This window comes from Branchiostoma lanceolatum, chromosome 2 (genome assembly GCF_035083965.1).
Source record: "Branchiostoma lanceolatum isolate klBraLanc5 chromosome 2, klBraLanc5.hap2, whole genome shotgun sequence".
Taxonomy (NCBI): Eukaryota; Metazoa; Chordata; class Leptocardii; order Amphioxiformes; family Branchiostomatidae; genus Branchiostoma; species Branchiostoma lanceolatum.
In genome coordinates this window covers 38,589,108-38,601,845 of record NC_089723.1, presented here as the reverse complement: position 1 = coordinate 38,601,845, position 12,738 = coordinate 38,589,108, and the positions used below count along the sequence as shown (strand labels likewise).

Genomic DNA, 12,738 nt, shown 5'->3' with positions numbered 1-12,738 from the left:
GAAATTGATTATAAGACGTATAACCTTGGAGAGTTTTAAGTAATTGTGAAGAGAAGATTGGGAGGAACCATATGCGTTAAGGGCATTCAAGTGCAGATTCTGTGATTGCGAAGCCTTTCAACTGCCCCTCAGAGACTGAGACCCTTTTGAAGGGACACTCGTAGCTAATTTAGCCCTTTTATCCCGGCACCCCCTTTTGAAAACAACTGGTGCATTTAGTGACCTTTCTTAGGTCAGTTAATCTTCGTGGCATGCTGATATGCCTGTAAAAACAACAACAAAATCACTCAGATTATGGCTGTGATTTTTTCATTCATTCAGTAAAATCTTGTCCTTGTATACACATGTATATGATGATTTATTATATGTTTGTAAATATGTGTTCTGACTCTAGAAAAGAAAGAATGAGTGCACCGGTAATACATTGCTGAAAAGTTATTTTGCTTTGGAAAAATCTAAATTACTTGGCGTATTCCTATGATTTTTTAAAGGGTGAGATCTTTTCCTTGTATATGCATGTATAATCAAGGAGGTTAAAATCAAATCTCCTTGTTATATGTATAATATACTGTTTGTATTATCATTGTGCACTGAGTTTGAACAAGAAAGAGCATGTATTGTATGTTGTTGCATCTGAAATATTTTTCCTTTGCAATAGCTGGTAGATCAAGAGGAGTTTGTAATCTCCAACTGGAAAGAAACTTGTTAAAATAGAGAATCGTTCTTCACTGTCTAAATGAATAGGGAGAGTTTAGTAGGTAGGAAAAGCAAACTCGTTCATTTGTAGTACACTTCATATGTAAACAGTAATGTACCCCTTCCTTTTCATGATCTGTAAATAACTAGTTTACCTTCAATCACAGTCACAATAGTTGGGGTAATGTGGTCAGTAAAAGCCTCTTTGTAGTCTACACAACAATTTAGGTTATTGTTTCCGAGGGGGTTGTCTACTATGGTACTAAATACACTCATTATGGTAAAAGTAGTTTGGTTTGTTTAATTTCATACATGACTGGTCTGTGAAAAAGGCATTTACTTGAACTGATTTGATCAGTCAGCCACATCACTTGCTTAGTTAAAGTAATAGGCATGATTGGGCCGGAAAACTCTGCATTTGCACTTGAAAAGTGCAAACCTCCAATTTCTGAAATTCCTGGATAGAAATCTAACCACTTGTATGCAAACCATTGAATGCCAACCACAAAAAAATATATATATATAAAATTGTAATTACACGTTAAAAACTCCTCCCACCTGCTATATGTACATGGTATACTGTGAATTCATTTATCTTCACTGTTCATGCTGGTTTTATTTTTCGGTAGAAAGGAAAAGGAGATCTTCACAGTTTCAGATTCACCGTTGAAACAATTCTGTAGTACATTGGAAATGCATATTTCATGAATTCGCTGTAGACAGGTCCAACAATGAAAACTGCAAAAGTTTCAACATTTACAGTAAATGCCAGAAAGGTCATTGTGCTAAGAGGTGTAATCCTGCAATGTTATTACAGACTGTTGAATCAGCCACTGCCCATTTCCAAACAAGCCAAGTGTGGCAGCCAAAACACACCCCCTACTGGTGTCTACATGATGAGAGGGGAGGGAAACTCGTTGTTTATGTTTGTATCAATTATGTAGTCCAAATAAGTTTTCTTTCAGGGGGGGGGGCTTAATTTTGTGTTGGAAGGGGAAAGGAGCCCACAAACAATTCTATTGTATTCCGTTGTGAAGTCAAACAAGTATTCAGATGAAGGTTAGACATCCAGTTAATAAGATATGCCAAAAGCAGTTACTCAAGCAACTGGATATGATTTTGGTCAGATGTTTCAAATAGCATCCACTACTTTTCGTCAGTGATGCTGTGTTCTCTGTACAGCCTGAGTTCTCTAATTGACATTGACATTGTTAGATGCTCATTTGTAGTAAAACATTGCTCAGGGAATGGGAGGATCCTTACCAAGATCCCATCAAAACCTTGGCAGTCTGTCAAAACTCTGGTCCCTTTACTGACAGTTGTAATTTGGTAGGAAGTTAGTTACAGTCTGGGATGGGAGCCATGGGGCATCTTGTTCGCTTGTCAGCCTCGTTGAAAGTCTGGGTTTAATTGGGCATGGCCAATTCCTTGTCTGCAAGCTACAGTTACATCTGTCACAGAATGGCTCTGGGGCACGTTTTCGAGTGCCTACAAAACTTTTCAGCATTGCATCATGCAAATACTGTAAATCTTTAGATGTTCCTGATATTCACTTCCATCATATTAACCCTTGTCCTGCTGGTGTTTTTCACGCAGTTTATTTCATTAAATTCGATTTCTTTATCAGGTCATTTTCCCTTGACTTTTTCTGCGCTGCGGTGGCATAGATACATGTACTTCTGCATTTGGTGCGTTTCGCTGCATTTCGTTGCAGTGTGATGCGTTCAGCTGAAAAATACCCCCAACCCGTACATATACAGGACACACAATCACACATACAGGCTCTGTAATGTGCAACCCATATGTAGAGTCCAGCAGGACGAGGGTTTTAATACTGAATTGTTCCAACCATGAACTTGAAACACAGAAAAAAATCCCCTTTCCCCTACCGTGAAATTCCCAGCGAAAATAAACGAATGTACAGTTTTATAAATCCCCTGTCTCAGACCTCTAGGCTCCCCTGTTTTCAAAGCTATTTGTTTTGATGACAAGACAGAAAATTGCTACTCAAGATCAATACACATTCAAGGCTAGACACAGGTAAGCAGGTCCAGGCATGACATGTCATTACCTGGTAAGGTGATTCGTCTTCTGACCTCTTTTCCCTTGGGTTATGACCACAGAAGGGCCAAGGAGAGTTTGATAATCCTTTGAAGAAAATTCAGTGATCCTTGTGTCAAAATATGCCATATTTTAGTAATGGAGTCCAGAATATGAATTTACAGTGGATCTTTGTCTTTTCAAATCACGACTCCATACCTTTGCCGACTGATCTTAACCTTTCGAGTGGCATATCATAAATGTTTCCCATCTATTATGCAAATAAGGACCTCATTTGAAGAAAATTCAGTGACCCACATGTCAAAATATGCCATATTTTAGTGATGGAGTCCAGAAGATTGAGTGAAACAAATCATGTTGGCCAAACTTGATTAAATGTCAATTAGTGTAAATTTGTTTGTTTTCGCTGGGACTTAATTGCCTAGAAAGAGAATTTTGTAGTACAGTAGTAATGCATTGGAAATGCATATGAATTTGGGGGATAGATCACTGAGACCCCCCCCCCCCCCGAATATAAAACCACTGTGAATATTTCAAGATATACAGTACCTTAGTCCTCCCTTGAGGTATTGATCTGGGTAGCAATTCTCTATCTTGTCATCAGAACAAATCACTTTGAAAACAAGAGAGGATAGAGTTCTGTGACAGGGGATTTGTATAAGACAGGGCCTCGTGACAAATAGCTAGTGACACTGAAACAGCTTTAACTTTTGCCAAGGAGGTCTTATTTTGCAGTAGCAGGGGAAAGGTGGTTTTCACTCATGACTGTATGTGTTTTAAATTCGCAGTTGAAATGATTCTGTAATTAAGTAATGATTAATTTGTAAAATGCATGTTTGCAGTGCAACTTGCAGTGAGGAGGTTAGCGCAAAAACTGCGAAATTGAAACCACTGCGAAAGTTTCGAGATTTATTTTGGGGTTGATTCATATTTCGAATGGTACATGATTGTGATCTTTTTCTTTTCAAACGCAAAAAAAAAGCAGCAAATCTGAGAACTTCATTGTCCAAGAAATCAATTTTGTGTGCCCTTACATAATTGATTTTGTTCCAAGACAATAAATACAGGTTTCATGTTCATATTTGGTACTCAAATTCTAAACGATACTCAGGCAGAACTTGACACATCTGGTTGCTGCATATCCTACATGTTTTCCTATGACTGATGAAAATAGTTCTCCCTACAGCTAGCTGAAATAGCAGTCGACAGTATCTTATAATGACTTATGCCTCCATCCGTCCCTTCTCCAATACTGTCGCTATGTTTGCTACTCAACTTCTAAAGGATATCCAGGCAGATCTTGACGCATCTGTTTGCTGCATATCGTATACGTTTTCCCTACAGCTAGCTATTAACCATAGCAGTCGACAGTATAAACAAATGACTTATGACTCCATCCGTCCCTTCTCTAATACCACCGAAAGGTCCTTGAGGGTAACTTCACACCTTAAGATGCTGAAGCGAAGATCCCATTATCATAAATCTTGACATATTAGAGCTTACTCCCCGGGAGGTCCTGGGTTCTCCATTTTCTTTAGTGCTCAGTTACCGATACAGAGAGCTCTAGGCTGATATATTATGGCTGCCTCTGTGAAACCTGTACGCCTTTTTTGGCAAGACTTAGTGAAATGGTCTCTTTTACTTAAGTTCTGGATGGTAAGAAGGAAAGACGAGGTTTACCTCAAGAAGACCTGGCTGATATATATAGTGGCTGCCTCTATGATCTGCGAAAGCTGTACGCCTTTCTCGGCGAGTGATGAAATGGTCTCTTTTACTTAAAGTTCTGGACGGTAAGGAAGAGAGATGATGCTTCAGGGAGTCAGAGGATTCACTAAAGTACAGCTTTATATACACCTTGATACCTTCCTCGATAAAGCTCTGTATAGAGATTTTATCTACATACCGGTACTACATTTCCACAGTTATAGAAAGGGAATTGTTGAATGTAGATGCCCACTGCTATATCCTTTACAAATTGTCTTGTCTTACAGAAAATGTGGAGGGAAGCTTAGCAAGCAATGTCCTGGAAGGCACGCAATGTCTTGAGCTCCAGTGCATCAATCCGAGGACATAATTTATCTAATGTTGCAGAATGCATCATAGCGGATGTACAGTCAAACCTGTCCAAGAAGACCACTCAAGACGCTGATACATACACATACATATACATGTTTAGGGCACTGATAAAATCTGGTCTATGTGGATAGGTGGTCAACGGAAAAGATTTTGATCTATTAAAGGGAGTCCAGCAAAAAGTGGTCACACTGGCCATGTGGTCCTTATATAGAGGTAGTCACTTGTACAGGCTTGACTGTATATCAGAATTAAGAATAGTCAGGTGGTCTTTATGTAGAGGTGGTCTCTTGTGCAAGTTTGACTAGTGATCATGGTACATACCTTGCCATAGACACAACCTCTAGATCTCTAGATAGAGCTACATGTATCTGTGGACCAAATAAACACAGGAAAGTCAAGACTTATTTACAGACAGGCAGAGGGATTGTTGTAGTGACATGACCCGGAGTGACCTCACCATGTAGCTCTGGCTGTGAGAAGGGCAACCCAGCTGTCCTATTACTCCTATGGGGCCCAGGTCTGAATGTCCCTTTCTGTATCAAAGGCATAGCCTATTAGGCCACACCAATTTGATTTCTTGGTTAAATGAATTTTTAAAAAAATGCTAAATACCTTGAGGATACCTTGAGGATTCATCGATTGGAAAATCAACATGAAAACAGAATCTCAGAGGAAAGTTTGTACTGTACTTTGGTGCACACAGTTTCAGGGAGTGAACAGGGTCAGGTGCAAGTTTTCACCCCAGACTTCTGTTTTAATGATGTCCTCGTGCTAAAAATTAAAAAGAAAAATCCGTTAACCAAGAAATTAAATTGGTGTGGCCTTAGGCAAGCTATTTTGATCATTTCCCATATTTTGTATGAAAAGTCATCTTAGTCATGTGAAGCACAAGAGGCGAGTAGAAACACATGTAATAAGGAGGTGACCAGATTTCATGTAATTGCCTTCCTTGTTTTTAGAGTAATGCAATGGGGGTTCTTCAGCATAAAATGTTGTTGAGACCCCCCATGCAGGCCCTCTTATGGTCTTATGGGAGTCTAGCACTGCTCCTGACCTGTGAGGCATGCCTGACCCCAACAATGCCTGCTTACAATACAAAATGGATTAGTTCTACCAGAGCTAATCTTTAGGCAGATTTCTAGAAACAATTTTGTCTTTCTACATCTGCTTGGAGAATAGATTAACAACAACAATCTTCATTGACACAACAAATTAAAGTACAGAGACTTTTGTAAGGTCTTCTAAAACTATACATGCAAACAAACAACTGCCTATGTGCTAGTATATGGATAATTCAACATGTTAATAAAGCACACTACTAGTTCTAAGGTATAAACATTCTTTGATATATTTACCTAGTTGTACACAGTAAGGGTTGCCTCCTTCTAGAATGTAGTTGAATTAAATATGGGTAGGTTTTTGCTGTCTGATCAGATCTTGAAAATAAAGTCCCTCCCAAAATAAATGAACTTGAAATGCATTAAAATATACATATTCCATCTCTTCCTCTCCGTACCTCAGTATAGTCTTACTAATCTTCTTACCTTGGATAGTCTTTACTTCCAGTACATGTAAGGTAAACGTAGTAGGCCCTGAACTGAATAAGCAGCTGATATTATTGTGTGCAGACCCTTGAAGCTCCCTCCATGTGGCTGGTAGCCTATCACTGGTAGCCTATGCTATTAACCATGGGGTGGTCCACTGGCTCCTCCCTTTACCTCAAGCACAGCCAATGGATTAGTCAGGGGCGGGTAAAGAAGAGGGAGGGGGTTTGTTTGAAAATTCAGACTGTGGCCTGGTTTCCATTCCTATTGTAGCTGCTTAGTCCATCCCTATTGGGGGGAGGGGGGTACAGTCAACGTTCTTTGCTAAATTCAGGAAGCCAGTGGCTACCTATATTATACAAACTTGTAGTTGGCAGGTTGGCTTCGATTAAGCTAAGGTCAGGTGCCTATTATGCTTATCCTAGAATGCTCTGATTATACATTGTGGAAATTCGCTAGGGGGCCCATAATCTAATTGTCTTACATACTGAATATCATAAAGATCCATCCACGACTTCTGGAGTTACTGTAAATGCATGGTTTTTATTTCGCACTAAGTGGAAAATGAAGTGTTCATGGTGGTTTTATGTCAAGTTGCGGCAGTGCTATAGTCACACACTGCTACAGTATTGGACACAAATGTTCACAGTGGTTTTAAGTTCACAGTGAAACATAACCTTCTTGGTGAAGGTAACTCCACCAATATGAGCAGCTGGACTCTGCATGGTATCACCCAGACAGCACCGTCTATTTCCCCACTAACATTTCTGTGTAAATCTTGCCTCCAAGTGGTTTAGTCCGGCCACCGACTGTGAAGGACACGAAGCAGGGATTAGCTAACTCAAGCAAATGTTGTTTTTACCTTCGCGCGCCAAGAAGGTTTTGTTTTTGGAAGCATTCTTGAGTGTGTTTGTCTGTGTATGTGTGTGTATGTGTGTGTGTGTATGTATCTGGCTGTCTGTCTGTATGTGTGTGTGTGTGTGTGTGTGTGTATGTCTGTGTGTCTGTGTATCGCCACGATAACTTGAAAATGCATTGAAATGAGTAGATTTTGGGCCCCCTAGCAGCTTGTCATGGTACTGCAGGGAAACCTCCGGTTTTGATATAATGGCCTGTGGGGGTAGAGTACTTCACCTTGCATTCGGAAGGGCAGGGGGTGGAAACCTAGCCGGGTCATACCAAAGTCAGTCTTGGTACAGACTGCTTTCTCTTTCTAGCAGTCAGAACTTATGAGAAAGAGTGTAGGATTTGAACACACGCCACTATAGCCTCCGTTGTAGATTCCCTCGGGCTGTTTTCTTTTTCAAGTTACCTTTCTTCTTAATCTTGTTACTTTTTTTTGTTCTTAATGCTGGCACTGCCCCAATACGAAGAGGTGTGGAAAGGATTTTAACTGTCAGAAGCTTGAAGGCCAGAGGGGCCAGGTTTACGCAAGATTGATCATGATTTACTACAAGACTGTTTGGCTTCTGGACAAGTTTGTGAAGTTTTATACTCCAATTACAGTCTCACTCATTTATCTTCTGAACCAATTGGGAGCTAATCTAGTCCTCTTGGCGACAACCTGACAATTTAAAACTGGGGGGAAAGTTTTCAAGTCCAAAGTAATGCTGCATGGTAGTACACTAACTGCAATGCAATAACTAAGGTGGCCCGCACTGCACTTTTTTTTTCCTCTATATCATATTGTTCATGTTTATTACTGTTAGGTAGTTTAAATTCTGCACTTTTTTTGTTGTTATGGAGCACCACCACCACCGGCCGCCTTAGGCGTGCACCCTGGGCGCGACACCTACTCCGGGTTTTGCCCAGTACTGTATATAGATATAGATACTATTAGATAGATACACAATGTATGTACACTGCTTTAATATAGGAAAAAGTTACTAGGGTATTACTGATTCTTGTAACGTTTCTGGGGATTTCATGATGCATGAATATGATCTCTGGTAAGAGATACAATTTATTACAATTTGAAGCATCCCTACCTTTTTGAAAAGCATACATTTATCAACAGCTCAACCGGGGATCTGGCCACCGCAGCTGAAAGTAAACTCGGTAAAAGTATGTTTGAATGAAATCTTATGAATTATGTCTGTAATAAGATACGATTCAGTGCATTTTGAAGCATCCTCGGCTTTTGGAAAAGTGCCGTACAAGTCATATATTTCGACAGCTTAAGAAGGGATCTGCCTACTATAGCTTGAAGTACATTAACTGAATGTACATTTGAAAGAAATCGTTTGAATTATGTCTGTAATAAAATATGATCTAGTGCAATTTGAAGCACCCATACCTTTTTGAAAAGTGTACAATCTTAACAGCTTAAGTTGGGATGTGCCAAACTGTAGCTTGAAGTAAACTTACTGAAGGTACAAATAAAATGAAATTGTACAGTGATGTGTATGAAATCTCATAATAATAATGAAAAATAAATTATGTCTACGATTTATTGCAATTTGAAGCATCCATAACTTTTTGAAAAGCATACAAGTCATGTATTTCAACAGTTTATGGTGGGATCTGTGGACGATTTGTCGCTTAAAGACTAGTAGATTTACTGAAAGTACATGTGCTGTATGAAATCTAAAGAATCATGTCTGTGATAAAAGAAGATTTGTTTTGATATTTAGCATCTATAGCTTTTGGTAAAGTGTGTACAGGTCATGAATTTCATTAGCTTAAGCTAGGAATTGTGCACCATAGCTTGAAGTAGATTTACAGAACCTGCGTGTGCATGAAACATTATGTGTCATGTCTATGATATAGCAGGAAAAGTCAATGTCATGAGTTTATAGCCACAGCAGTGCCATTAGGCTGGGAGACATTCCTAACGGGGATATGTTTCTTCACTTTCAAACAGTTCAACCAGCTATAGTACATATCCAGAATGTAAAGCATGCACAGTAGTGCTGCGTACCTAAACGTAACATCAGGTACAGGTACAGAGGTTTAGGTACAGGTCCGGACCTGTACTTGTACGTACCTAAACAATTTGCAAATTTAACATGTGTTCTTCTGAACTTCTTCAATAATGACAGAAACATCAATAAACTGTTTTCAACTTGTCAGTATCTTTATTCAAAGAACATAACTAGGTTTCCCACTGCCAAACTCCCTTGGCCTTGCTATCAAAACTCCCGGCCTGCCTGAACGATATGTTGCATATTATATACGCTGTTCCAAGGTGTCACTTTGGTCACGTTTTGTGTAGCATGAGGCCTTGAGGTCAGGGGATCAGTCACAAAATAAGCACATACGTGGTGTAAATTTATATCGGCACAGTACCGGTACTTCATGATCCGGTATTTTGGACCTGTACCTATAGTCAGTTTTTACGATACAGTACCGGTATGCAGCACTAGTGCACAGTATATAGATTTTGTACCCTGCTATCCAAACCTTTTATAACTGCAGAGTCTCTTTTGTCCTCTCTAGTCAACGTTGCATAGTCGGAGTTACGGCCGTTTCCCAAGATATCTCTTTGGATACAACTGTACGAACCTATAAACGTTACCGAAAAAGTTACATACGCAAACACCACCTTTAACACTTAATACATGTATGTTCTGCATGCGCACTCTACGTATACCAGCTCATGCTGTAGACATTCAGTTGCTGTTATAAACATTCTTTGTTGTGAGAGTACGGTAGTCACTTGACTTCAAACTTCAGCCTTGCAGGGGTAATGGCCCGTACAGGTGTACTCTGTTTAGGTTTCCTCCATTTTGTGGGGACGTTTGTTTACTCTGGCATTGCACAAGATGTCTGAAAACCTGATGTAGCTAATTCCTTTCAGTACTGTAATAATTCTTGTTTCTTTCACCGTGACTGTAACTTTATTTCTCTGTTTTCACAGTCACCTCTGTACCGTGAACTTATCATCACTGGGAAAAAAACTTTTGTGATTATTTATGATTCCTTCTCACATTCCTTCTGTAAATCACTTGCCGCCACCGTGAAGTTAAAGTTCAGTGAAAATGTCCATTTTCCTTACACCGTGAAATTTTGCTACCGTGAAGACAAAGTGAAGTACAGTCTGCTTTCTCTGTATGTTGGAGTTTTTGTGAGTAGCATCCAGCGCATCCTGCCATATGGGTTTGGTTCAATAAACCACTGGCTTTTCTTTGTCAAAGGTGTATTGTTACAACTGTACAATAACAATTCTGTCACAATGGCTTTTTCTTTGAGATAAACCTCCTATGTCAAACCAACATTTTTTAAGCATATGAGTTTCTAATTTCCATTGTGACATTTTGAGGAGTGGAAGCTAAATCAAACAAAAAGTTCAACATTCAGATTTGTGTTTACTTTTCTCTCTTCACAGTTTACATAACCAGAGTCTACTGTAAGTTCAATGATTTACTTTTCCAGTGGTTTTGTTTTATTGTAGGATGGAAACTGGGGTTTTGTCTTAAGTTTTAAATTTACGGTTGAAACAATTCTGTAGCACTGTACATTTGAGATGCATATTTGCGGTGGAAAGGTCACAGAGAAAGCCATGAAAAGAAAACCACCAAGAATGTTTCATCTAAGATTTACAGAATGTGATTGACAGGAGAAGACAGGTGCAAGCACACAGCAAAAGAACTCCCTTACCTAAGGAATGAAGCACTACACATTTCCTTGGGATAACCCTGCTGCAGTTGGTCTAGGTGGCCTTTTGGTGCTCATATGTTGTCCTCAATAGTAAACACTACTCCACAGGTTACACACACAACCTGTCCAGTCCCTGTAATACTCCTGAAATGTCCAATTATAGACCTGCAGTCTGGTTACTGGGGCACCAGACACAACCTGGTAACTTTAGACTTAATTCCCATCAGTGGTCTCCCTTATAAGGCAGGCTAATCAGAAACACTGACTTTTAAATGCCCTGTAGGCATCTTCAGCACAATTCTCTGTATATCATCACAAGGTGCTTGTAATTGTATGGTTTGCGGGATGATGGTCATGTATGAGGTCAACAGGATCTGAGGTTAGATATAAGATTTGAGTAACTGAGAAATTTATAAGATAGGAACATATAGGTTTAGTTCAACATGTTGCTTGCTGTACTTAAAAGTTATTACTCCGGGAAGGAGGAATACCTCCTTCTGGGAGTATTGGGAATGCATTTGTTTGCGCGTTCGCAGCTATAACTCACGATCCCGTTGTCGCATTGGTGTGTAACTTGGCATATCGTTTGCTTGGTTCGGCATGGTGACGCACAATGTCTTTGTTACGCCGTAACTACTTTTATCGTCAATGCAATATCGAAATTGCACCCCTATAATTAATAGTAAGGGCCACTGCCTTGGCATAGCGACCATGTTATAACCCGTTACGCTTGACTGCAATACTTCAGGCAGATACGGGGTACGAAAATTTCCTACTTGCTATGATCGTATAGTCATTGTTACATTGTAAAATAGACAACGTGCATCACCACACGCAACCTAGCTAGCCATATACCAAGTTACATACCAATGCGGCAACGGGAATTGTGAGTTTTCGCTGCGAACATGTGCCGAGTGAGCTTCAGTCTGTGTATTAAGTATGCCGTGTACAATCGCAGGTCGCATAATAGTTTGGCGCACGAGACGGCGGTCGCACTTTTACGCACAGTGTGAAAATGGGATATCTCTGGACCTTCAAACTTCTCACACTTGTAGTTTGTAATACGGAGGCTGTGACAATATAAAACGTTTGCGCAGGGGATGAAAGATTTTTAAGATATCTCTCTCAGAATAGTGCGCGCAGGCCGCGGCCAGACTGTGTCACTTCCGGGTGTTTTCAAAGATCCGGTGACCTTTGACCTTCGAGAAATGTTACGATAATACAAATAGGCCGATAGCTATAGATCAGGCATGCCTGCAATAAATTGTCGAAAGAGGATTTACTGCATATTTGTGATTTCTGAAACATTTTAGTTGTAAGGCTGAATGGTTCGTGACTTTTCCCGGAATTTCTAGATCCTATCTGTGCCATGTTGTAAAAACGTACTTTTCAGCAGGTTGACCCCTCCTGTATTGAAAGAAAAAGATAAATAAACACATTTTCTTTACTTGCTATAAAACACTACTTGGACTGTACAGAGATGCAATTTGTGTAGGTCAATATTTTTACTTCTTTAATTACCGCTTGTCAAAAATGCACTTTTCACATAGTCTCTACCAGACTAACTACGCCAGGGTTTCACTTGCAGGCTCCGTCCTAAACGGGCGAAATATGATCGTCACTGTGGACTGACTCTACTGGCTAATCATTCCTTTTTCTGGTGAATTGTACGATTCATACGCCCGTAAGAGGGCCTGGTGAAGGCTACTTTTCACACCTGGCATCACATACAATCCACGATTCCGTTGCTGAATGGGTATGT

General features: G+C 39.8%; 1 protein-coding gene across 1 annotated transcript in view; it reads left to right on the top strand.

Annotated features, from left to right (window-relative positions):
- The window catches only part of LOC136427061 (probable E3 ubiquitin-protein ligase HERC1), a 224,335-nt gene that overhangs the window by 117,734 nt on the left and 93,863 nt on the right, over window positions 1-12,738 (top strand). The window lies entirely within an intron of this gene.